This window comes from Monodon monoceros, unplaced genomic scaffold, assembly GCF_005190385.1.
Source record: "Monodon monoceros isolate NGI ecotype Baffin Bay Population unplaced genomic scaffold, NGI_Narwhal_1 Super_Scaffold_11, whole genome shotgun sequence".
Classification (NCBI taxonomy): domain Eukaryota; kingdom Metazoa; phylum Chordata; class Mammalia; order Artiodactyla; family Monodontidae; genus Monodon; species Monodon monoceros.
Window position 1 is genome coordinate 79313052 of NW_021703767.1, and position 24583 is coordinate 79337634.

The 24583-nt window shown below is 46.8% G+C and overlaps 1 protein-coding gene and 1 non-coding gene across 4 annotated transcripts in view; one reads left to right on the forward strand and one right to left on the reverse strand.

The window, feature by feature from the left end:
* LPP (LIM domain containing preferred translocation partner in lipoma) overlaps window positions 1-20580 on the reverse strand; it is a 682060-nt gene extending 661480 nt beyond the window's left edge. The window contains exons 1-2 of one of the 3 annotated variants that reach the window (XM_029215422.1): window positions 20403-20580; window positions 14433-14694 (exon numbers count right to left, since the gene is read on the reverse strand). The gene's annotated coding sequence lies outside the window, so the exon portion shown is untranslated. Of the gene's footprint in view, window positions 1-14432; window positions 14695-20238; window positions 20292-20402 lie in introns of those variants that run through there. The other 2 variants (XM_029215421.1, XM_029215424.1) reach the window with 2 other exon arrangements.
* On the forward strand, window positions 10405-10477 carry TRNAG-UCC. The gene has a single exon. It is a non-coding gene; the product is annotated as a tRNA-Gly (tRNA).
* Window positions 20581-24583: the final 4003 nt, after the last annotated feature.

The window sequence follows — 24583 nt, forward strand, 5'->3', positions numbered from 1 at the left end:
CATCCATCCATCCATCCATCCATCCATCCATCCATCCATCCATCCATGCATCCGTCCATCCATTCGACAAGTGTCTGCTATACGTCTGCCAGATTCCAGAGGATCGGGAATGAATGTCCTAAAGAAGTTAAAGACCCCAAACAAGATAGGAACACAAATAACTACAATAGAAAGTAAAAAGTGCTCAGTGCCCTGCATGCAGTCCAGATAAAGGGCCATGGAGATCATAAGATGAAGGGATTATTTCCTGCTTAGGGGCAAAGGATGGAAATCAAGGCCTGTTTCATGGAGGAAGTGCTGGCTTTGAAGATCAATTTGGATTCAAACAGGTGATGATGGCAGAAAACAGCAATCCAGACTGAGAAAACGTTATGATGAAGCAAGAGTGAGGGAAAGTAATGGAGGTTAGGTTCCAAAAGTCAGTTGGTCCCAGTCAACACAACCATAAATGGCTGGATAAAAAGGATATATGTGGAGACAATAAAAAGATCAGTGGTTGCCAGGTTTTGGGGAGAGAGGTAGGTATGAATAGGCAGATGACAGGATTTTTAGAGCAGTGAAATAATCTGTATGATATAATGATGGATACACGTCACTATACATTTGTCCAAACCCACAGAACGTACCACATTGAGAGTAAACCCTAATGTAAACTATGGACTCTGGGTGATAACGATGTACCAACGTGGGTTCACCAATGGCAACAAACATACCGCTCTGGTAGGAGATGTTGATAATGGGGGAGGCTCTGCATGTGTAGAGGGCAGGCGGCATGTGAGAAATCTCTGTTCCTTCCTCTCACTTTTGCTGTGAGTCTAAAACTACTCTTAACAAGTTAAGTCTTTCAAATTTAAAATTTTAAAAATCTTTTAAAGATATACAAAGGGTTTACTTCTCCAGGATTTTGCCACTGCCTGGACGCCTTCAGCTTCTCCACCCGGCCTCCCCGCTGGAGATGGCCTCCCTCCATCTCTCCTGGCACTGAGCACGACGCCGGACACCTGCTCGCCTCATCCTGGGTACCAGTGCCTGCCGCAGGCTTCACTGTACTTACTATGCCATGTCGTTACACTACTGTTTTCTGTAATTTATAAAACACATACTGCCCACGAGTTTGTATTTTTAATTCCTATAAGAACTTTTGGGATCCAATTTGTGTGAAAGTCAGACTGCAACATAATGTTGTATTATATGATAAAAGCCTCCAAGAATAAAAGCAGACAGTATATACCCCACTTATCAGCAACTCAAACACTGGTTCCATTTCTGAGTGTCGCAGATTTCCTTATGAATGACTAGCTTTGGTTTCGTATCAATTTGTCCCCATCTTCTTGAAATCAGTTCTAATGATAAAGTTCCCTAATTTTCAAAGCTTCTTTTTTTTCAAACATTTACTGAGAACCTACTACGTTTCAGGCTATACTAAAAGTAAGCATCTTGGCTCATGTAACTTTCACAAGGAAAAGGGTGGTACTTTGTGAGTATTAAGTACGGTGAGGCATCACCGACCGCCGAACACACTTTAAGATAAGAACAACTGAGGCATGTAGTGGAAGAGCCTGGGTCCAAACCCAGATCTTCCAGAGTCCCTGACTGTTGCTCACTCATCCATTCAACAGCAGAGACAAGATTGGGATAGTTCCATGATCCTTTTTTGACCTTCTCTGGGCTTCCAGTTTCGCGCAGCATCATCACTCCCCATTCAGGGGTCTGTCTCCTCCCATGAAAACAAGGAGACTGGATTATGGTGACACTTAAGCCCTGACACTTCAGCCCTGCTTTACCAGAGCCTCTTCAAATAGAAAAAGCAGGGAAGGGCAAGAAAGGCGGGTACGTCCTGCCCCATTTCATCCACAGCTGCTCCAGTTTATTCCTTCAGCATTACTTGTTGTAATAGGCTTTTCTATAAAGAATCCCTCCCTAACTATTGAAAAAAAAAATGAAAGTTTAGAGCCACTCTAGGCAAGGGAGATATCAACTAAATGCAGTGTGGTACCCTGGGTTGTATCCTGCAAAAAAGAAAGAGGACATTACTGGAAAAACTGGTGAAATCTAAATAGAGTCTATAGTTTAGTTAATAGCCATGTACCAATGTCAGTTTCTTAGTTTTAACAAATGTACCATGCTAATGTAAGATGTCAAAAATGAGAGAAATTGAGTAAGGGGTGTATGGAAATTCTCTGTACAATCTTTACAACTATTCTGCAAACCTAAAACTATTCCGAAATGAAGTTTATTTAAAAAGACAAAAAAAAACCAAGAAAAAAGAACCCACAAAACCTCATTCATCTCTAATATCTTTTCCAACTCACAATTTGCTGACTTTGTAAGGATAACACATAATAACAGCAGCCAATATTTAATGGATACTTGGCATGTGTCAGGCTCTGTTCTAAAGGCTTGACATAGCTCACTTGATCCTCACAACAAGGAGATAGGTAATTGTCTTATTCCCATTCTGTGGATAAGGCAACAAAATCCTAAAGAGACTGAGTAACAAGTCAAAGTAGTAATGGTAGAGCCAGGATGCAGCCTAGCTCCAAAGGCCATGCTCTTAAAGCGCTACACAGATCAAAGCTTTCAAACGTTTCTGGATTTTTTTCAAGTAGGCCTATATAACTGGGAAAGTCCAAAGAACTAATCACAAAGACCAAGAGGTGAGGGCTATGTTTAATACAAAGAAGAGGAAACCAAAGGATTCTCAAGGTAAATTCCTAACTTTGGAAAATCTTTCCTGGAGCAGAACCAAACCTCGCTGCCATTACCAATGGCGACTCCACACGTGAATGACATCTCTGGGCCTGTGCTGTGTCTTGTGCTCCCTGACACATCATTCTTGATGATTTGCACTACCAGCCCATGTTATGGCCTCTGGTGTGTCACTTGCCAGGCTTCCTGCTGACATTTTCATCCCTAAAGTGTCTGTCCAGGTAGATGGTGAAATGAAACATGCAGGCTGCCTTTTCTAGGTCTGCAAAACAAGCTTCAGCTTCCAAGTGATTAGTTTTCCTAAGAGTCCATGCCGAGGACCTAAGAGTGCATCGCCCAGCTCTAGAAAGCAAAAAAACCTTCCTCTCCAATGTATAATGTTCCTCACTCACTATGGTTTCCATCAAGTGTCAACGAGACATCAGAAAGCTTCTCACTGCCACTGTGGGCTCCCTCTAGGCAAGACTGGTCTCGTTCATTGAAGAGTATCTGTTCAATAGAGAAAGAGTTCTGAAGAACAGACAGTCTCATGAAAAGATCTGCAGCTGGCCAGGACCGCCATTCCCCAATCTGCCCCACCATGGTAGTCATTTGTCTTTAGAAGGTTCCAGAGTGGACACCCTCCACGGGCAGAGCCAGAAGGGAAAAAGGAATCTAAGGGGGGGCTGGCCATCCAGTTGGGCAACAGGAGAGGGACATTTACAGCAGGGAGAGTGTTGGCAAAGAATAGGTAAGCTTGAGTGGCAGAGGAGAAGGAGGTATGACTAAAATGTAACAGGCAATATAAGGAAAATGAATCCAGTTGGAGGCTGGGCATAGGAGAACCACACCTCCCATGTATGGACATAGAGCTGTGCCCATTGCCCATTTCCAGGCTCCAAAATATGTCTCATCAAACAGCCCAGACTGACTCCAGCAAATGTTGACTTAGCAAATGCTAACACTCAACATGTTTAGTTGAAAGCACCCTGAGAGCACACTGGGCCTACACCTAACATTTCACAGATGGATAAACTGAGGCTCAGACAGGGGAAAAACTCGTGCCCAGAAACAGAACCCAGATCTCCCCATTCCTTTGCCTGTGCTCCCTTCCGTACAGACATGGTTAACAAGGTGCGTACTGAAAGAACCCAAACTGAGGGCAAATCTCCCCTGCTATGGAGGACCAGATCTGTAGATCATCCTCCACTTCATCCAGCATGTTCCATCTGCTGGTTGCTCCTGGACAGGAGAAAATTCGTAGCACTATTTCAAGTGAAGTAAATGACTTGTCAGGAAGAATATAAAGGGCAGCTTGCCTCAGACGGAGAGGATGATACAGATGGATAAGAATGAAAAAACGCAGACACAGGTGACTCATCAGAACAAGGGACGCTAGGTTGGAAGGAAAGGTGGAGAGTGTGGGATGTGATGAGGCAAATGGAAACCGGACCTGCCAGACTGAAGCTGTCAATGAAGAAGCAGAGACGCCTCTTCACAAGGCAGACGCTCTACCCCAGACGGTGTCAGGATGCCTTACAGAAGGGATCCCTCCCGCAGATGGGCAGTCACTCGGTGGAACAAGGCCTAAAGAGCAGACAGTCCTGCACCAAAAAATCTGCCGCCTCTTACCTCTCCAGATTTAGGCTATAACAAAAATTGGTCTAAGTTGTATCCACATGCTGGGGTGGCTCAACCAAATCAGCCATGTCAGAATTTCACAATTGTTCTGTTCCCGATGACTCTTCAGCAATCCTCCGGACCTCTCCACTTACACAAACTGTGTCTCTCTCGCAAGCCCAACTCTCCTCTATGAGGAAAGTTTGCTCTGATTTCACACCTTCAATCCCAGCCAAAAGTCCCTATGTCTGAAATCACCCACTTTTTTCTGCACACCTTTCATACAAATTAGAACTTCCAACCCTGTATGGGTTACTAGGGTGCATGCCTGAGTACCCCTGCTAGGCTGAGATGCTGAGAGACAGGATCCATGGCTCACAGCGGCTTTTCCCAAAGCACATTGATAGACTAAGACCAAGAAACGTCCGGGGGCGGGGTGAAAGCTGGTGATGCAGAGAGTCTAGGATCTAAAACTTTGAGAACAAACCTCTCGGGGAGTCACAATGCACATTAGTTTCCTAAAGATTCAGAAAAGTCCCACAGTAAAGATACCCATTTAATTCTGTTTAACCTGCCAAACTTTCTTGGCTACAAGACCTTTTCTCATAGAACAATAAGGGACCTCAGAGCTTCTACAGGAGCACCTTATCCAATATTTCCACTACTGCTCGTCTCATACTAGACTACATGTCTTCCTTAACAGCAAGGACCTTGTCTAAATCATCATGGTATCTCTGACACCCAGCAGAGTGCCTTACAAGATGTAGGCCAAAAAATACGCGTTCAATGAATGCACTAAATCCAGTCCTCTCATTTCTAAGATGAGAAAATAAAACCAAGTATGTCAACATGACCTCCTCTGTATCTTCCTAAGTGTCCAAAAGAATGTCTTACACAGAGAATGTGTTCAACAATTCTTGAAGAATGGAATGCAGTGGAATGCAATGGAATGCAATGGAATGGAATGCAATGGAATGGAACAGAAAAATTTCTCAGCTGCTCCCCAAGCCAGAAGTTCCCATAACACAATAGACTCCTACCTCTTCTCCTCCTCCTTTACCCAAGTTGGGTGTCAAGCAGATGAAAATGAAGATGACAAATCAGAAGAGGAAAGCCATGGGAAAACCAAAGGCCCTTTGGGGTGAGAGGTGGGGAAATGGTGTTTGCAAACTGATGGGGATAAACAAGACCTGTCTGTATCTAATTTAGACTTCATAAGATAGTCTGCTGAATGTTAATTAATGCTCAGTGCTTGTTACCAACTGTGGTGATTAACTTAATTTTGAATTAAATAAGCAATAAATGCTTAACTGAAGTTCTATTAAATTTTGCCCAGCAAGTGAGGTATATGAGGCTCTTAATTGACTTTAAACAAGATAGTTATGGCAAGTTAGTTGAACTTTTATTACCTGAAGATAACTGCCTTATTAAAACTAAATTGACTACTTTATTTGATAGAGAAATATGTCACCTTCTTCCCATTTACCAAAAACATGTCCAAAAAGGTTCATACAGTTGGTCTAAACGGCTTAGATGGGGTAATTTTGTTTTCTAGTCCTATTTGAATAATAAGTGTGCTGGGGACTTCCCTGGTGGTCCAGTGGTTAAGACTTCGCCTTCCAATGCAGGGGGTGCAGGTTCGATCCTTAGTCAGGGAGCTAAGATCCCACATGCCTCATGGCCAATAAACCAAAACATAAAACAGAAGCAATATTGTAACAAATTCAATAAAGACTTTAAAAATGGTCCACATCGAAAAAAATCTTTAAAAAAATAAATAATCATAAGTGTGCTCATTTAAGAATGAATGTAAATATAAGAGGCAAAGAGCTCTAGGAAGGAGTTATATAAGAGACTGAAGAACCGGGTGATCATATTTTCTAAATCAAAACTCAGGACTCTGCTTTCTCAATGTAGGCTACTGATACAAAACATACAATATCACAATTACTGTTCAAATAAATGGTTGGCTCTGCTACTGAACAAGCTGAATGACTTTGGTAATTAATCTCTTTTTTCTAGATCTCAGCCACCACACATATTACACGAGGAGGCTGGAGTGGAGATCGCTGACTTTACTCACTTATTTTTTTCTTTGTGGTATGCATAGCCCCTGGAAGAGTGCCTGGCACATAGCAGGTGCTCAATAAACACTGAGTGACTGAATGAATGAATACATAAACTAAAGTTTAGGCAACTCAAAACACTAAACATTTTTAGCCCTTTCATATGAACCTTCTCCAGCTCAGACCATTTTTAAATATTGCCATTTGAGAATTCACGCAAGGGGACACACAAACTCTAAACCAATTCTCAGGATATTTTTTCAGTAATTAAAGGAATGCAAATTGAAACAATAATGAAATATGATTTCCTACATATTAATTTAGCAGAGACAAATGTAAAGTTATAAAATTCAATTCTAGGGAAGACATGGAGAAACCAGTAGATTCACCCACTGCTAATGACTCTGCAAATTAGCACAGTCTTTCTGGAGGCTGAATAGCAACCAGCATGAAAAGTAATAGAACTATTCAGTACTTTGTGCCTACAATTCTCCTTTGAAAGAACTTAAAACTTATTTAGCCAGCTGATAAACATGTATTTAAGGTCTACCTGCTATGGGTCATACTCTATGGGGAAATACAAAGGAAAGGATCTTGGCTGCCTTATCATCTGGTGGGTGACAAGAGCGAAAAGAGGGAAATGATAGCATTTTTCAGCAGATCACATGGCAGGCTTCAGTGCTTTCCTACCCTGACCACGGAATCCTTTCCACAATGACATTACATGGAAGGCACTATTATCCTCTTTCACAGACGAGCAGTTGGAGTTTCAGAGAGGCTAAGTAACCAGTATGATTATATAACTATCAAGATACAGTGCCGTGATTTGAACCCAAACCTGTCTGACTCTCCAGCCATACACGCATTTTCTCCTACATCCCTGAGGAGATAAGATACATAGTCACATAACCACAAAACACAAGGGACAAAATGGTAACCGATGTGCGGGAAAGTGGAAGTGCCAAAGAAATCATTGTCTTCAGGAAATAATTTAGAAGGAAGTAAAAGCTATTTATTTGTCCACTGATGTTCACAATGCATGTTTTAACATATTGAATTGTATTAAATTTCTTTAAAAACTAAAAACTATCCTAGTGTCCACACGGGTAAAGTCAATTTCAACAAATCTTTAGTTATATAAAAGATAAATATAGGGCTTCCCTGGTGGCGCAGTGGTTAAGAATCCGCCTGCCAATGTAGGGGACACGGGTTCGAGCCCTGGTCCGGCAAGATCCCACATGCCGTGGAGCAACTTAAGCCCGCGCGCCGCACGACTACTGAAGCCTGCGCGCCTAGAGCCCAAGCTCCGCAACAAGACAAGCCACCGCAATGAGAAGCCTGCGCACCGCAACGAAGAGTAGCCCCCGCTCGCTGCAACCAGAGAAAAGCCTGAGCGCAGCAACAAAGACCCAATGCAGCCAAAAATAAATAAATAAAAAAAATAAAATACATTTATAAAAAAGATAAAGACCAGGCCAAAAGAAGAAAGAGCTTTTCTTGTAATAATATTAAGTGGAAGGAAACATTGTACACAAACGGAGAAGTGGACGTGCCCTTTCGGGGGGGTTAAGATCAGGGTTATGGTCCCCTAAAAGATCAGAGAGAGGTATTCAGGTAAAAGAGTTTTGGTGGGAGCTTTACTGGCGTGTTTTTTTTTTTTTTTAATGAAGTTGAGTAAATGTATTCTAAATGAGTTCTTTCTCATTGTCTTTTGATAACAGATTAATTAATGTTTAGAGGAGCTCAATTAGGTTTTTTTATTACTAAAGATATTCTTAAAACTCAAGTTGTCATTTATTACTTCATTTATATTATTCATTCACATGTTCATTCAGCAAGCACTGATTAAATCCTTATCTTATATCAGGATCCACAATGGATTTAAGGTTATCAATAGGAATAAAGCTAGAGCCTGTCTTGGGGATCTGCGCAGGCTGGGAATAGGAGGAATCCAAAATTGTGCAAATAAAAACCTCAAGTTGAAGTCCTGGTTCAACATCCGGCTAGCTGGGGCCCTGAGCAAGTCATTTAATCTTTCTCAGCCTCACGTTCTTGATAGTAAAACTTGAACAATAATAATAACTGCTCACAGGACTATTGTGAGGATTTACCTGTAATTTGTAGGAAAACACATGATTAACTGTAAAGCACTATAAAAATGGCGATTGGTCGAAAGCATCATTAACTGTATGGTGCATTCCATTTTGATCAGGATCATGGAGGCTGGCCTAGGTGACAAAGGTCTCCCTGGTGAGTATTAACTTGCTGCCCCCAAAATGGTTATTCCCTCACGACTCTGCATGAACTATGGCCCACCATTCTTAGTGCCTAATCATCCATTTTTAACTCTCTCTGCCTTTTGTCCAATTTGGCTAAAATCATCCTGAGGAACCAAATGGAGAGAGGAGCCCCAGGTAAGACCGTTATAAGTATCTTCTCCAAGGAAGGAAGAAAGGGAAGGAGGGAAGGAGGTAGGAAGGAAGGAATTAAAAAAAAAAAAAAGAGTCAGGGTTAATAGACCTCAAAGATATCCTAGACCAAGTCTTCAACCACTGCCTGAGTTTTCACTGTAACATCCCCACCAGCCACTGCTTGACTAGCTCCAGTGATCACAGATTCCATAACTCTAGAAAGAGCCAATTTCATTCAGAGTTAAGAGATTCCATGGAACTCTTAAAAGATAATAAGTGACGGAGATCTTCCCCTTGACAAACGGCTATCTCAGCAACTAGGTACCTGGTACCCTGGGCAGAGGGTGGATCACCTGGGGGTTATGATGGAACCAGGGCTGTGGACTCTGTATGTGTTACCTGCTCAGGGCCTGGGTTTCCTCTTGTTTAAATGAGGAGATTGGGCGACCTCTATTCCACCTGTGAACTGTCCCTCAGAGCCAATGCCTCAACCTCATTTCAGCTTCCATTTATCTGGTACCTGGACTACAGCAGCACATCTCACCATCTCCAGTACCAGGCCCCTCCAACCATCCATAACCCATCACTTTTCTAAAGCACAGATCCAATCATCTCCCTTCCCTACGTGATGCTCCTTCCACAGCGCAGTCTCAAGTCCTCAGTCAGCAATCTAGACCTTTGCCAATCCACATCCCAGCCCACCCCTGCACCCTCATTTCCATGGCCTCTCTACTCCACAGCCCATCCCCAATGACTCCAGTTTTCCAAGGTGCCATGCACTTTCTCACCTGTTTGTGTTATTTCCCTTGCTCAATGACCCCCCTCCTCCTCTAGCCCACTAGACAAATCCCCACTCATCCTTCAAGGCCCAATCAAATGATAGTCTTTTTATCTGTGAAGTTTCCCCAGGGTCCCTAGAGTTAGTCGTCATTCAATTAGAGTCACCAGATATTTTTTCCATATACTTTTACATCCTCTCTTGATTATTTAAATGACCTCTGGAGGCAGGGGTGGCACAGCATTCGTGTTTCCATCGCCCAAGCCCAGACTAGAGTTTCACTCATTCATTCACAGGTACACCCAGCACCTGGTGTGGAATGAATGAACACACAAACACATCAGACCGATGGACAGATGTATCTGGAGGGTCCTGTCCAGCTGTCATTACTGGAACCCTCATAGTTCCTATGAAGTGAAGCTGCTGCAGCCAAGAAGAGAAGTCCAGTTTGGAAACAACCAGACTACAGGAAAGCTGACCTGCCTTTCACCTCATTCTAAGAAAAGGTGCCGCTTACCAGGGCACACCCTGCCCTCTGGGTAGTAACTCCCTCCTCCAGTTCCTGAAAATGATTCATTTTCATATCAAACAAGACAGAAGCTCTAGGTGCCAATTAAGTTTTTTTAATTTCTGGTTTTTTTTTTTTTCTTCCTGGGAACTAAGCAAGAACCATATTCTTTGGAAACTCATTAGAAGAATAAGTTACTCTGGTGACCTCTTGGCACAGAACTTGGTACCGCATTAAGCTGCCACAGTTACAGTTAAAGATCTTTATCAAGATGGGCCATCGGCTAGAAAATAATAGATTTAAAAACCCAGTTAAATTACACACATGAGGACTTCCCTGGTGGTCCAGTAGTTAGGACTCTGCACTTCCACTGCAGAGGGCCCAGGTTCAATCCCTGGTCGGGGAACGAAGATCCCACGTGTGGTGTGGCCAGAAATAAACATATAAAATACACACATGGACAGAGATTCAATCTTATTTCTTAACTATAAGTAGCCAGAGCAATTTAGCTGCCCCATCACATCCTGGACTAAGCCTTCCTGTCCTTCCATGTTTATTCCAAGGCCCAGCCCTTCCAATAAGCTTCCGCACACATTCCAGAGAACTCAATAAGCCCTCCATCCGTACCACTCTCCTGGCGTTTTTTTTATATTCTAAACAGGTACTAACACATTTTTATCAACCTAATAAAGTCTAACTGCCTACAAGCTAGACATTCCCTTCAAACATCCTCAAACTTTACCTTTATAAAAGTAGTTCACTGAACAAACATTTCTTGAGCACCTAGCATCTCCTCTGACAAAAACAGTAGACATTTGTTGACATTTGACTTTAGTCCTGGTCTTATACATATTACTTATACCAGCGGTCCCCAACCTTTTTGGCACCAGGGACTGGTTTCCTGGAAGACAATTTTTACACGGACCGGGGTGGGGGGGGGTGGGGGGGCGGTTGGTTCAGGCGGTAAGGTGAGCGATGGGGGGCGGCAGATGAAGCTTCACTCCCTGGCCCACCGCTCACCTCCCGCTGTGGGCCCAGTTCCTAAGAGGCGGCTGACCAGTACTGGTCCACGGCCTGGGGACTGGGGACCCCTGACTTACACAACCTCACTCAGTACTAACAAGTAGGGTGACCTCCAATCAGAATACCTGAGAGTGGAAGGGGACGCTGTATATACTACACCAGAACACAGGCATAAACCAGGGCTGTCCTGGCAAAACCAGAAAGTATGGTCCCTCTACCTCTGCATCAAGTACTGTTGCTACAGCCATTTTTACAGACAAGGAAACCAACACTAACATTAAAGACAGGATTCCCTTAACGCCCAAAAAGCGGTCTCCTGAAAATGCCAAGGAATTCGCACTACACATGCCCACGGCCATCTTCTCCGAAGCTGCTGGCTGATGGCCTGAGTGATTAAAGAATGCCGACCACGGCTGCAGCGGAAAAAGTGCCCACTGTGGGGATGGAATGAGGCCAAAGCACCCTTCTTGAAGGACAATGAAACAACTCTGCCCTGTCCTGACCCTCTTGCTTACCTGCCCCGTGAAAGGTTCCCATACAAGTTTCTGAGGAAGGCCTGGAACCACCCCTCAGCACCAGCTTTCCATGGGAACTACTGGGGGCTTCAATGGGAGGCCGGGAAAGAAGCAACGACTGCACTAGAAGCAGACCGCAAACACAGCGCAAACCAAACCCCAGAGAGGCCCCGCCCCCCCGCCTGCCTCTTTCCAGCCTCCGCAACCAGAGGAGCTGCCGCCATGTCCGCGCGCCTGCAATGGCTGGTCGTCCGGAACTGCTCCAGCTTCTTGATCAAGAGGAACAAGGAGACGTACAGCACCAAACCCAGTAACCTAAAGGCCCGCAACTCCTTCCGCCACAACGGGCCCATTCACCGCAAGACTGTGGGTGTGCAGCCGGCGGCAGATAGGAAAGCGGTCATGGTAGCGATGAAGCGGTGATCCGGCCCGCGAAAGCCGGCCACCTATGTGCGGACCACCATCAACAAGAACGCCCAGGCCACACTCAGCAGCATCCGGCACGTGATCCAAAAGAACAAGCACCGCACAGATTGGCGCCTGGCCGACCCCTGGAGAGCCGGCGCCATCCTGCACTGCCAGAAGCCTGTGACGGTGAAGAGGAAGCGGACCTGCGCACCAAGAGCTCCTGGGTGACCCCCTTCCCCAAAGCAATAAAGATGTCAGCCGATTTTTCTCAAATAAAAATAAATTTAAAAAATTAAAACACCAAGAGAGAGTTGGAGGATCACAACGGAGAAGAAGAAACACTGGACAGCCATTCACTGGTGACAAACCATCCCTCTGCATAGCCTGGAAATGCCTGTGAACGTCTGTGGTACTCGCCCCACTTCGCAAAGTGACTGTGGTCAACAGAGATGCCCTCATGAATAAGAAGTCTGAAAATGAGTCAGTCAGTACACCAGATCGGCCGTGACCACCTCAGGGAGCACCCTCCCTTAAGTCGCACGGCTAAGACTCGAACTTGGAGCTGCCTGGGTCTAAATCCCACAATCTCCTCTAGAAGGACAAGGTGCCATTCCTGTGGGCTAGACACCTTGCTGGGCACCAAGAATTAGCCACGTGTGCCCACTGCACGGCCACATTACACACTATACGACCGTGTTTAAAGCACTGTCAGAGAAATGTCTGGTTCTCACAGATGCATTGGGATAGATCACATGATCTAAAATCGAAGGTAACTGAGGCTCAGGAATGTTCTGGAACTTGCTTAAGATCACAGGGCTAATGTGTGACTCAAACACAGGTCTTTGTTTTCTTACACCAAAAACCAAGTTGGTGATGGTACTGCTGAAATGATAGCATCTGAAGCCCGTATCCTCAGGGCTCTGGGGTCTCCAACCAGATTCTCAGGTGCCTTCCAAAGTCACAGACGGGCAGCTAATGCTACCAATCACCACACCATGAAATAATAACAGTTTCTCACCTGTGTATAGGGCTTGCTAAAGACTCTCACATCAATTATCTCCTGCTCACCAGCAGAAGTGAAGGAAGGAACAAGACAGGAGCTTTAGAGCTGGGAGTCTGATTCTCACTCTACCACTTAAGCACCACAGGGGAAGTTCCTTCACCCCTGAACTTTTACAAGATTGATCCTGCCGACGCATCTCTTGGATGGCAATTGTGAGCTAAGTAATAAAAAAAACAACCGTAAAATGCATTCGCCACATAAAAAGTGCTACAAAGGCTACGAAACACTAATGGGTTCTATGAGATGGGCTGTGATGGGCAGGTTTAAGACGGAAAGAAAACACAGCAGGATCTACCCGGTAAGGGATCTAATGCTGGCAGCCTGAAAACTTTTAGGAAAGCAAAAATAAGTAAAAATAAAATGGGAATGAGGGTGGGGGCCGCCACAGGCAAAGAACCTGAAAGTTATCATGCAGAAGCTTGGTTCCGGCAAACAAGCGACAGGAATAAATAGCAGAAAAAGAGAGAAACCCCCAAAGCACTCTCAGACTGAAACTGAACCTTCTTAATCACTTTGTTTTCAAAGTGCAAAGAACAAGGTTCAAGCCCAGTAACAATGATCTCCAAGTTATAGTCCCTCCCAAATGCTCCCAAGCAAAGCCCCTGGGGGTGGGGTGGGGAAGGAATGTGTCCAGCCAGGCTCAGCAGAGAAAGAATGAAAAACACCCTTGAAACAGAGCAGGAAAGGGAGTAAGGGCCACACCCAACTCCAGCTCAGCGGACAAGGGCGTGACTGAGCACTTCCCTGGGGCCTCAGTTTCCCCACCAGCAAAAGGAGGAATCAGGTCGCTCTGGCCACCAAGGCCCCAGCCCGCAATTCTAAGGCATGAACTGGCTGCCGGCCTGTGGCTTCCACTGCCTACAAGCTTTGGTGCCGATACCATACTTTCTCCAGTCAAGGCTGATAAGCTGGCAAATAATTGGAAGGACAAGAATAGGAACTCAGCTGCCTGATAAGATTCTAACAGTACACAACTTTTTCCCTCTCTACTCTGACGCAGGCCGGTGTTTCCTGACCTGGAACGTTGCAGCAGCCCCCTAAGCGGTGTCCCCGCCTCTGGCCCAGAACCGCTATCACTCTGCCACCAGAGTTCTCTGAAACACAGACCCAACGACACCCTCCTTTACTCAAAAAGTAACAAAAGCCCTCCTGTTCCCTACCCACCGCCACCGCTGCCATCACCCTTAGCTCAAGCTGCCAGCCCTTCACCCTCTAACCCTCCCTGGCCAGTCCCATCTTTCTCAGTGACCTCCGAACACACCCCCCAAACACTCTTAGGCCTCAGGCCTGTGCCTGTATTTCAAGGTCTCTCTGCCCAGAAAGCTCTGTCCACCATAATAACCCCTACTCACCCTTCAAAACCCAACCCAATGTCTTCTTCTCCATGAGCATTTTTTTCCTGTTCTTCCAGGTAGTCAGTCAGCCATTTCTCACGGCTCCCATTATTTCTTTGTTCATCACTCTAGTAGGGCCTTCCCATGTTCTGTTTCAGTCTGTCTCCTAGGCTGGAATGAAGATCCTTGAAGACAGAGCCTTAGCTGTCTTTGTAAGATCAGTTTCCAGCATTTCTGTCTGGCATGGGGTAATCACTCAGGACCCGGATGATGTGCTGAACTGAACACAAGAGACAGAGATGCATGTGATCACACATATAAATGGGGTACGAGGGGGCTAAGAGTCTGGGAATGGCTTCATGGCACTAGCTGGGTTTTCTGTATCAGTAAATGTTACTCATTCTAAATGAGTGAACAAGCGGTTACTAAACATCTTCAAGTTACCAGAGATGAGAGGTGTTCAAAGAAGAGAAAGCCAAGGTCTTATTTACTTTGCTGGGTGCCATTCCTAGGATCTGTCTTCTCGCCCCTGAAAATATCTTACCTGTAAGTTATCAAAATGCAAATAACCCACCTGAGGTGGGTAGGTCACAGAAAGAACCTTAGTTGATCCCTCAGAGTCCTGAGCCTGAAAGCCTTCTTGGAGGAAGAGGTCTGCGTGACCTAGGGAAGGCCGGGATCCAACAGGAGCTATCTGGCTCGACTCCGGAGAACATTGTCCCAGGAGCCATAGATCAAGGGCAATGACTGAGATCAAGACCCTCCATCACTCCCCTACTTTGTTATCCTATTTCCCCAACTGCCTCTCTATGGGGTACCTCAAATCCTTATTACTCCAAGAGACTGGGGAGAAGGCAATGTTGGGGGGAGGAAACAATGTTTGCTAGAGAAGCTCTGTCCTCTCCAGTTAGCTTTGCAGAGCGAAGACACCCAAAGGGTAGAGGGAATGGCAGCATCTCAAGAGAGACCGGGCTGAAGCAGCACCAGTGTGGAAGTGAAAAGCCTGCTTGCCCAGGGAAACCCTGGATTATGGTCCTGCTGGGGCCCAAGGAATGGGTACTGAGTTAAATTCTGAGGAAGAACATTGAAAGATAGTGGTGACTTTGTGAAATAAAATTCATATTTCATGGCAAGGCAAGAAAATTTAAACATAAAAATGCTTCCCTGCCCTTTGGCCCCCTGTCTCCCCGCACTGCACATCGAGTGTCTGCATTACGATTCGACCAGACCTCCCCCAGGGGCAGGAATACCTGCTCAACAGTCAAGAGCGACATGCTCCTAGCATCAACCAGACAACGCCTCAATAACATTCCTTCTTGATGTTGCAGGGTTCACATGACCCACCAGGATGATGCTTAGATCTGCATTAAGTAAACTGTTGATAATATCAATACATCATGTGATGTACAGCCCTCTGTCTCAAGAAGCTTATATAACCATGCCTTGACTTCTAACAGGCGGAACAGTTCTCAGAGTGTTCTGAGATGCTCTTCCCGGGTTATAATGCTCAAATTTGGATCGAATAAAATTTTCCAGTTCTTTTTTAGATTGACTGATTAATTTTCATCGACAATTTCCACTTTTCCTTCTGTGGGCACAGAGAGAGCGGTGAAGATCACGGAAAGGTTCTAAACTCGCCATTTCGCTTAGTAGTTGTGTAACCTTATTTAACCAAACTCATTTTCTCATCTGCAAAATGAGACTGATAATCATAAAACCTACTTTAATAAATCAGTATGAGAATTACATAAGTACACGGTAAGTACTCAAATTTTTTTAATTATGTTATTATTATTAAGAAAGAAGGATCGAAAGATAAACATTTTCTAGCCTCAATTTTGTAGTTTACCTGCTTCCAAGCATGAATCCCATTAACCCCCTGGCCACCCACCCACCCTATTTGTAGAAAGTCAGGAGAGGTGAGGTCCTGATCAACGCATCAGTGTCCTTGCCCATTTCTATGACTCGCATTAAGAAGGCACTGCCATTTCCTCCACGCATCCAAGCCATCTAGAGCAGACTCCCACATCACGATTCCATTCCTTCTTCCCTTCCCCACCTCTGCTTCACACACACCTTCAAGCCCATGGATTTCCACCCAGATAAGCTTCCTGCATGCATCACAACTTTACCTCCCCTTTCCTCGCCTCGGTTTCTTCCAGCTGGGTGCTGCCTTCCAATGCCATTATCCAGGAAAAGTCCCCACCCATCAATGCACACGCTGAGCTAGGCCTCCTAATTACTGCCCAGGGTCAAAGTCTCAGCTCCACTCAACCACTTACTAAATATGTTACTCTTCTTCCTGCGCTTAGCATCCCAATACCTAATCCCACAGATGCTTCCAGAGCCCTTGCCCAGCCTTGTTTTCGTGCAAATCTCTAGAGAAGCCTTTAATGGCCCCTAGAGCCCACAAGATAAATTTAAATCTACTTAGCAAAGAATGAAAGTCCTCCCTTTTCCCATTTGCCACCACCCTGTTCATGCTGACCATGCAAAAACCAGCCTCAACCACCATGCTCCTTCCCTACATTTGTCTGCATATGCCTAACAGGTTCAGCCCTTACCTGTTGTTCTTCCACTTGGGCGATTCCTATATAACCCTAAAGATTCTCTTCAGACACTGCTCCCTCTGGTAGCTTCCCTGAGGTGGAACGACGTCAGTGCAGCAGAAACATAGCCCTCGAACAGCACCACACACACACACACAGGTGCTCCCCAAGAACAGGGACCGTGTCCTCCTCATCTTTGCACTCCCAGGGCTAGCCAGTTCCTGCTTTACAGAAGGGAGGCTCCAGAACCTGTGTGCTTCATCCACTGCTCCTCTCCGTTCTGTGTAAAAACAGCAGCATGCTCCATCCTCTGGTTTTATTATGTTACCTGGCATCTTCTATCTCGCTGCCCATTTTCTATTTAATCCAGCAAATCTCTAGGCTAAGGGATCCTCCCAGTCCTCATGAGTTACATTCTGCCCTTGGCCAAACCACCCCCCCAAGAAAAATAACCACCATCATTCCACCATCTTCAGCCGTAGTTCTGAAATCAAATTCAATTTGACCTTCCCATTCCTAATTAACCCATGCTAGCTCCACAGCAGGGCAAAGTCAAATATTAACATCAAGAGGCAAAGTTCTAGGCTGTCATTTTGAGCACATTTCTAATTAGCTCTGTGACCTTGGGCAAGAGGTAAAGTCGAGATGACAGGATCACCAGGCCCAATTCTCAGGGGACTTTTGAGATTCAAATGGAATATCTGATGAAAAACTTTTATAAAGTGCAAAGCACTGTACATTCATAAAGGGCATGATCAACAAATTTTATCAACTCTTAACCATCAAGGGTAAGATGTACCATTATCAACTTAGAATGAAGCGCTGCTCAACTATGACACATCTGTGATTATAAGACAACCCAATTTCAGTGATATTAAAATGTGAAAAAGTGTACTTTTTATGCCTCAATACATACAATGTACAGTTTATATGCCTCAATAAAATAAGGACCCTGCCGTAAAATTCTCATCTTTGCCAATGGCACATAACAGGCACTCAGTAATACACGTGGGGTAAATGAGCAACACCCCACCGATAATATTCTTAGACCGCATTATGGCCTCTCTCACTCATGTCCCAGCCTGCTCAAAACCCTCAAATGATCAAGTCATATCCATGCCTGGCATTTTTAAGGACCTTCATAATGAAGCCTCCTTTCCCATCTCCCACTGCCTGGAACTGACTGTCCACTGGCATATGTCACTCGAAGAAGGGTCCTACTCAGTCAGTCCCAATCATAGTAACCAGCTCCACAGCTGTTTCTCCTCCTTCTGTCAATCCCCAAAGCCGGCTCTAGGCCTGCCCCCTGCTTACAAGGAGCATGACCCTGGGCAGCTGCCTGACCCAAAGGCCCCAGGCATGCACCCCTACCATTCAGACAGCCAACCCCGGCTACCTATCTCGCATCTAGAGTCTACACTCTAGACTCTGCAGGCCTGGGTGTTGGTGTTGGGGGACTGCCTTGCAAAAATTAAATGCAAGATACACATTCTTGCACCTAGAGGCTGTCACACAGAGTGAAGTAAGTCAGAAAGAGAAAAACAAATACCGTATATTAACGCATATATGTGGAACCTAGAAAAATGGTACAGGTGAACCGGTTTGCAGGGCAGAAATTGAGACAGATGTAGAGAACAAACATATGGACACCAAGGGGGGAAAGCCGCGGGGGGGTGGAGGTGGTGGTGTGATGAATTGGGTGATTGGGATGGACATGTATACACTGATGTGTATAAAATGGATGACTAATAAGAACCTGCTGTATATTTAAAAAATAAAAATAAAGTGTATTCTTATACTGAGATTAAAAAAAAAAAAATACACATTCTTCCTTTTGACTGAGCCTGGTGCAGGCAGAGACCCTGAAAGGAAGAAGGCTGGTCATGGGGTACAGAGAACCCTACTGGAAGTTCTGGCCTCCCACCGGCTACCATCATTCACTGTAGGCTTTAGAACAGGCACCCATCTTCTCTGGGCCTTTATATCTGTAAGGGCAGGGAGGGTGAGGATGCAGGGGAGAGGAGAGTGTCAGCTGCTTTCTCTCCTTCCACTTAAAGGCTTTCTTAAAATGCTCTTGTGCTGGGGGAGGTGAGCCATTGCCAAGTCACTAACACCTTCGTGAGAATGAGTTTTATTGGTAAGCAAGCACTAGAAAAGGGGGAGGAGGTGGAAAGAGAGCCGGGATTGGACACAAGGTCAAGGGAGTCTGGTCCTAGAAAAGCAGCTCAAACGTGAACCTACATTTTTGCATTTTGTGTTGAGGGCCAGCAGACATTGGATCACTGGGAAGGGAAGGGAAGCCACAAAGCTCTTTCAGCTCCCCCAGCACCTCAAAGTCCCAAAGACACCCCTCAGGCCCAATTCCACTGATTATCTCATCTCCTGTACCCACGCCTCCCAACCCTGTGCTCCCAGCACAGTAACAGTCAGAGCTCCATCCCCACTCTCCACATTTTGAGTCTTCTCTGCTCTGCGGTTGCCTCCCGCACGAGGCCTCGCTCCTTTTGCCTGGCTGGCTTCAGAAAACCCCCCATCCTTCCAAAGCCTCTTATGCTTCCTGAGGGACGAGGAAACCAAACTCTTCTCCGAGCCCCTTGAAATTTTACCCTTGCCTTTTCCCCAGCACTTAGCACCTTCAACCTTGGGTCACGTCTGGCTCCTCGGGTTGACTGTACGCTCCCTGAGGGCAGAGTAAGGGCCCTAAATGCATCTGACCCAACAGCCCTGCATGGCGCGGTCTCACAGTGGGCGCTGGAAAACTGCTTGGAGAAAAGGAACTAGGAGTCGGGAGCCATTTATTTTAATTATGGCTCAGCCTCTAGTGAGCGACTTTGGGGAGGCTCTCCTCCTCTCTGGGCCTCAGTTGCCCCAACTGGAAAATGGGGGAAGTTGATGTGAGGGCTCCTAGGCCCCTTCCACTGTGACAACTGTGATTCCGCGAAAGCTCGGAGCTGCTGGGTGTGGCCCCGCCCCCTGGGAGCCCTGAAAAGCCCGGGCAGGGGGCGCGCAGGGAAGGCCTCCACCCGCGCCCAACCCCCGGTCGACGCTTCCCGAAAAACACGGGGTCCCCCTCCCCCACGCGTGCACCCCATGATTACGCTGCGGCCGGCACTTCCGCACCGCGGGCCCTGCGGCCCGGCCCGGGCGCGCGCTCGGCGCCCTGCGCCCCGCGCTCCTGCCACCCCGGAGGCGCTCGCGCTCGGGGAGGGCTGGGGGTTCCCGAGGCGCCCGCGGGCGGAGAGTGGGGGGAAGGAAGGAGGATTTGCAACAAATACCTCGGGGAGGAGGCGGCCGGGGCAGCAGCGGCGGCGGCTGCGGCTGGAGGCGGAGGCAGCGGAGAAGGAGGAGGTGCCCAGGCACTCCCCCTCCCATTGTCCCCAGGCCCGGCCCCGCGCACCGCACTGCGCCCCGCGCCCCCGGCCGCGCAGCCAGCCCTTACCTTGCAGCGCCTGGCTCTCCCCCGCTCGCTAAAGCTACTTATCCCAGGAAGGCTCGCACGGGGCCCGGGAGCGAACCCACAGACAAAAAGTGAAACTTCGGCAGGGCTGGAGCGGCTGCTGGTTGGTGCCTTTCCCCCTCCTTCCTCCCCACCGTCCCCACCCCCTCCCCTCGGTCTCCCGTGCGGTGCCCTGAGAGCTGGAGGCTGACGTCAGGGGCCTGAATTCCTGACTTTGCCTGCACGCATTTGTCCATGTAAGGTATGGGAAGGCGGGTGCCCGCGGGGCCGCCGCGCCGCGCTCGCCGCCGGGGGAGGGGGCGCCCGCCGCGGGCCGTGGCCTTGCCCCAAGGTGGGCGCGCAGACGACAGTTCATTTCCTGGGAGGAAGGGAAGACGCGGGGATGCGGGGAGACTGCAAAGGAGGAAAGGAAAGGGAGCTGTGGAGGTTTTGCCTGCACTGGAGGAAGAGGAAGGAAACGTAGAAGGAGGAAGCGGCCGGGGCGAGGGGCTGCCGAAAAAATGGGGGAACCTGCGTCCACTGTTAGGGCACCAGATTAGGGGGCTGAATCTGAGTAGACGAGATCCTGCCGTGGAATCCCCTTCAGACATCTTCCTCGTGAGCCCCGCCCCGGATTCCCAGCGAGGTTCGGAGCTGGCCCAGACCAACTTCCAACCCGTCCACTTCACACATGGGAAAACTGGAGCTCTCGGAAGAGAAATGACTCCTACAAGGTCATGCCCGCCACAGATCCAGGCGCGGGACCCGGATGCTCGGCCTCCCAGCTGTGTTCCTGTCTCCAGGCAGAGCCCTGACTCCCTCCTTACCGCGGAGCAGTGAACCAGGCTAGATGTCAGCGGTCAGCGAGGACCACCCTGGGAAGAGATTCAGAGCTTCCCTGGGCCCCGGAGGGAGTCAGTTCCTGGAATGTTCTAATTGCCAGTGAGCCCTGGATAGCTATGCCTATCAGTTGCTTCAAGGCAACTCCCTCTATCCGGTGCTCAAATAAACGAAACCCTGGAGTTCACTTCACAGCCCTGCCGGAAGCCCAGAAAGCTTATTCTGTGCTTACAGCTTCAAAAAAAACCTGCGAACTGGGTGAAAGGCAAGCCTGTTCTTGGAAGGTTTGAGTGGGACTTTTTTTCTCAGACGGTTGTAAATGTGAGCAACCAGGGGACCCACCAATAACTGTGTCAGGGGGTTAAAATGTGCAGCGGACACTGCCTGGAAGACACTCCAAGGCTGGAGACTGTTTCCTTGTATTTCTATCCTACTGATGTCCTCACCTCAGCACATCATAAAAGCACTTTCTCACTGGTTTATTAGATCTTGTTAGGACAAATTATAGTCCATCGTTTACATTTGAGGTAAAAAGTCAGGTTAAATGACTTACCCAACACAAAATAAGCAACAGAGCAAACACCTGAACCCACCTCCCCCCAACCAGGTCACCTGACTAATCCCATGATTTTTCCACCCAACAAGGAGGCCCTGACCTCCTAATTTCTGTTAATGAATGTTGAGAGTACACCGTGAGTTACTAATTCATGAAACCTCCAAAACTTGGTTCTTTGGGGATTTGGTGGGATTCTTTTTGACCAAGAATTAAACGGAGAAACACATTTCTGCACTTACCATTTATCGAGCACCTTCTTAGTGCAAAGTCTTTGAATCCAGACATTCTTGGGTCCAAATTACTCCATCTCTCTTGCTCTCAGTTTCTCATCTACTCATACAAAAAATATGAAGATAGTAGTAGAGGTAAGGTCAAGGGTCCCTATTCCATGCAATAACGAAATATTTTTGTCTTTGCAACTAATGTAGTTTGAAATAGGAAACATGAGCTCTTAAAGAGATTTTATTCTGGGGCTTTAAAAAGATCTTTCTGTTACACCACAATTCACTTACTCTGTTCTCATCATTTCAGCAAACCCACATTCTGAGTGCTATTGTTTAACATGAAAAACTCCTGGTATCACACCAACTAAGAATAGATTCACCCATTCCCCATTGGACATAACGGGACTTGACCAGTGCTGCTTTTTTTTTCTTCCCCAGTAACCCACTCATAAAGAATAATAGGGTTCTAATGAGGATTAATAAGATTTAATAACGTATAATTAGCATTCATTTCCTTCATCATACACATTTTAAGAGTGTGGTGTTAGGGCTTCCCTGGTGGCGCAGTGGTTGAGAATCTGCCTGCCGATACAGGGGACACGGGTTCGAGCCCTGGTCTGGGAAGATCCCACATGCCGCGGAGCAACTAGCCCCGTGGGCCACAATTACTGAGCCTGCGCATCTGGAGCCTGTGCTCCGCAACAAGAGAGGCCGCGATAGTGAGAGGCCCGCGCACCGCGATGAGGAGTGGCCCCCACTTGCCGCAACTAGAGAAAGCCCTCGCACAGAAACGAAGAGCCAACACAGCCGTAAATAAATAAATAATTTTTTTTTAAAAAAAGGCAAAATTCCTTTAAAAAATTTTAAAAAAAAGAGTGCAGTGTTAGATCCAGAAATGCTCCTAATTATGTTGAAACTGTTGTATGAGTGTGTTGGGGAAGATCACTATGTCTCTCCTCCTGAGATATTTACGAATTGCTCAGGTGGGCCTAGAGTTAGCACAAGCATCATATAAAGTTAATCACAAAAGATCATTTCTGCTCAGGAGGCGCTCACCAGGAGTGCAAGAGGCAAAGTCATAAATTGGATGCTTGGGCGAACCGCATGCAGTGTTGTCATCGGTGCAAACCCAAATCAAAAGCCTCCTCATCTGCTGATCTGGTCTCTTTTGTATTCACACTTTTCTCAACAACCCTATTAAAACCTGCTGCGTTCAGGGACTTGGGAAAGAAGGGAAGGCTGTGTAAATCTGCAGACTCAATGCTAGAGAAATACAGGTTTACCAATTCAGAGACTCAAAGAAGCACAGAATTTCAGGTGGGGCGGAGGGCATGTGACTGGAGGATTGCCAGTGATGACACCAAAGACTGAACAACACTAGGCTGTGTTCCCACCATTTGCTTGCATCCATGACAGTCCCTTTCCCCAAGGCCTTTGTGTAGCTCTTGTCAGTCCTTTCTCTGTCCTCATATATGCCCGGCAATATTCTAAGGATTTTTCATCTGCATTTCACTTAACCCTCAGAAAACCCTTCTGAGGTTGGCATTATTATTTTCTCTAGCCCAAGGAGGTTAAGTAGCCTGCTCTTAACACAGAGCTAGTACCTGGTTAAACTGAGATGCCCCACTGAGCCCAGGCAGCCTGACTCTTCCCTTACCCACTGCTGAGTGGCCATCTGGTCTCACATTGAACATTCCAATGTGCAGAACTCATAATCTGCCACGGCTGACCAAGAGGAAAAGATATGAAGAGGCTACTGGAGCAATAATAAGAACAGGGACACTGAAGATGGAAGGTAAATACCAACCCTATGTGGCCTCTCCCCAGCCTGAAACCCATCAGGCCAAACTCCTCAGCGTAGTTTGCATAGCTCTTCAGCCTCATGTCTGCCAGTCCCGAACCCTCCAGCCAATTGGAGGTCTGGTGCCTTAACTGACCCTGCCTCTCTGCCTTTATACGGGTTCCTCTTTCTCCCGGGAGCTCTCTTTCTTCTCCGTACACCTGGCAACCCTTACCTAGCTTCTTCAGACTCGCCTTAAATATCACGTCCTCTGAGAGGCCTTTTTGCCCCTCCCGCCACCTCCAGTGGATGCATTGCCCCTACAGAGTGATGGGAGCGCTGTGCTTACCCTCAGCCCCTGTGACTCTGCATGATGTCGCTGGTCACCTTGTCTTTCTCAGCTACTGGGCTGAGAGTGCAATTTGTCTCTGAGTCTCTGACAAAGTGCCTGCCGTCGTCAACGTAGGCATTCAACTGTTGTGTTCTGTTGTTTTCCTTCTTGTTCCTGGTCAAAGGAAGAGGAAGATGCAGAAGGTAAAAGGCCTGGGCATTTAAATAAAATCAGATAACTTCCTCAAGAGATGAAGACTGGATGTAAGCAGACCAGTGGGAAGGGAGAGGAAGAATCAACAGGGCCTGGCCACTTGGAAACAGAAGCAGGATGGGCATGGGGAGGCAAAGGAGAGGAAGGTTTGTAGTCCTTTCCTTGTCCTAAAACTGCTTTGTAACCTCATGGCAAGTCACTTCCTCTTTGGTCTCGGTTTCTTTATCCACACAATTAGGT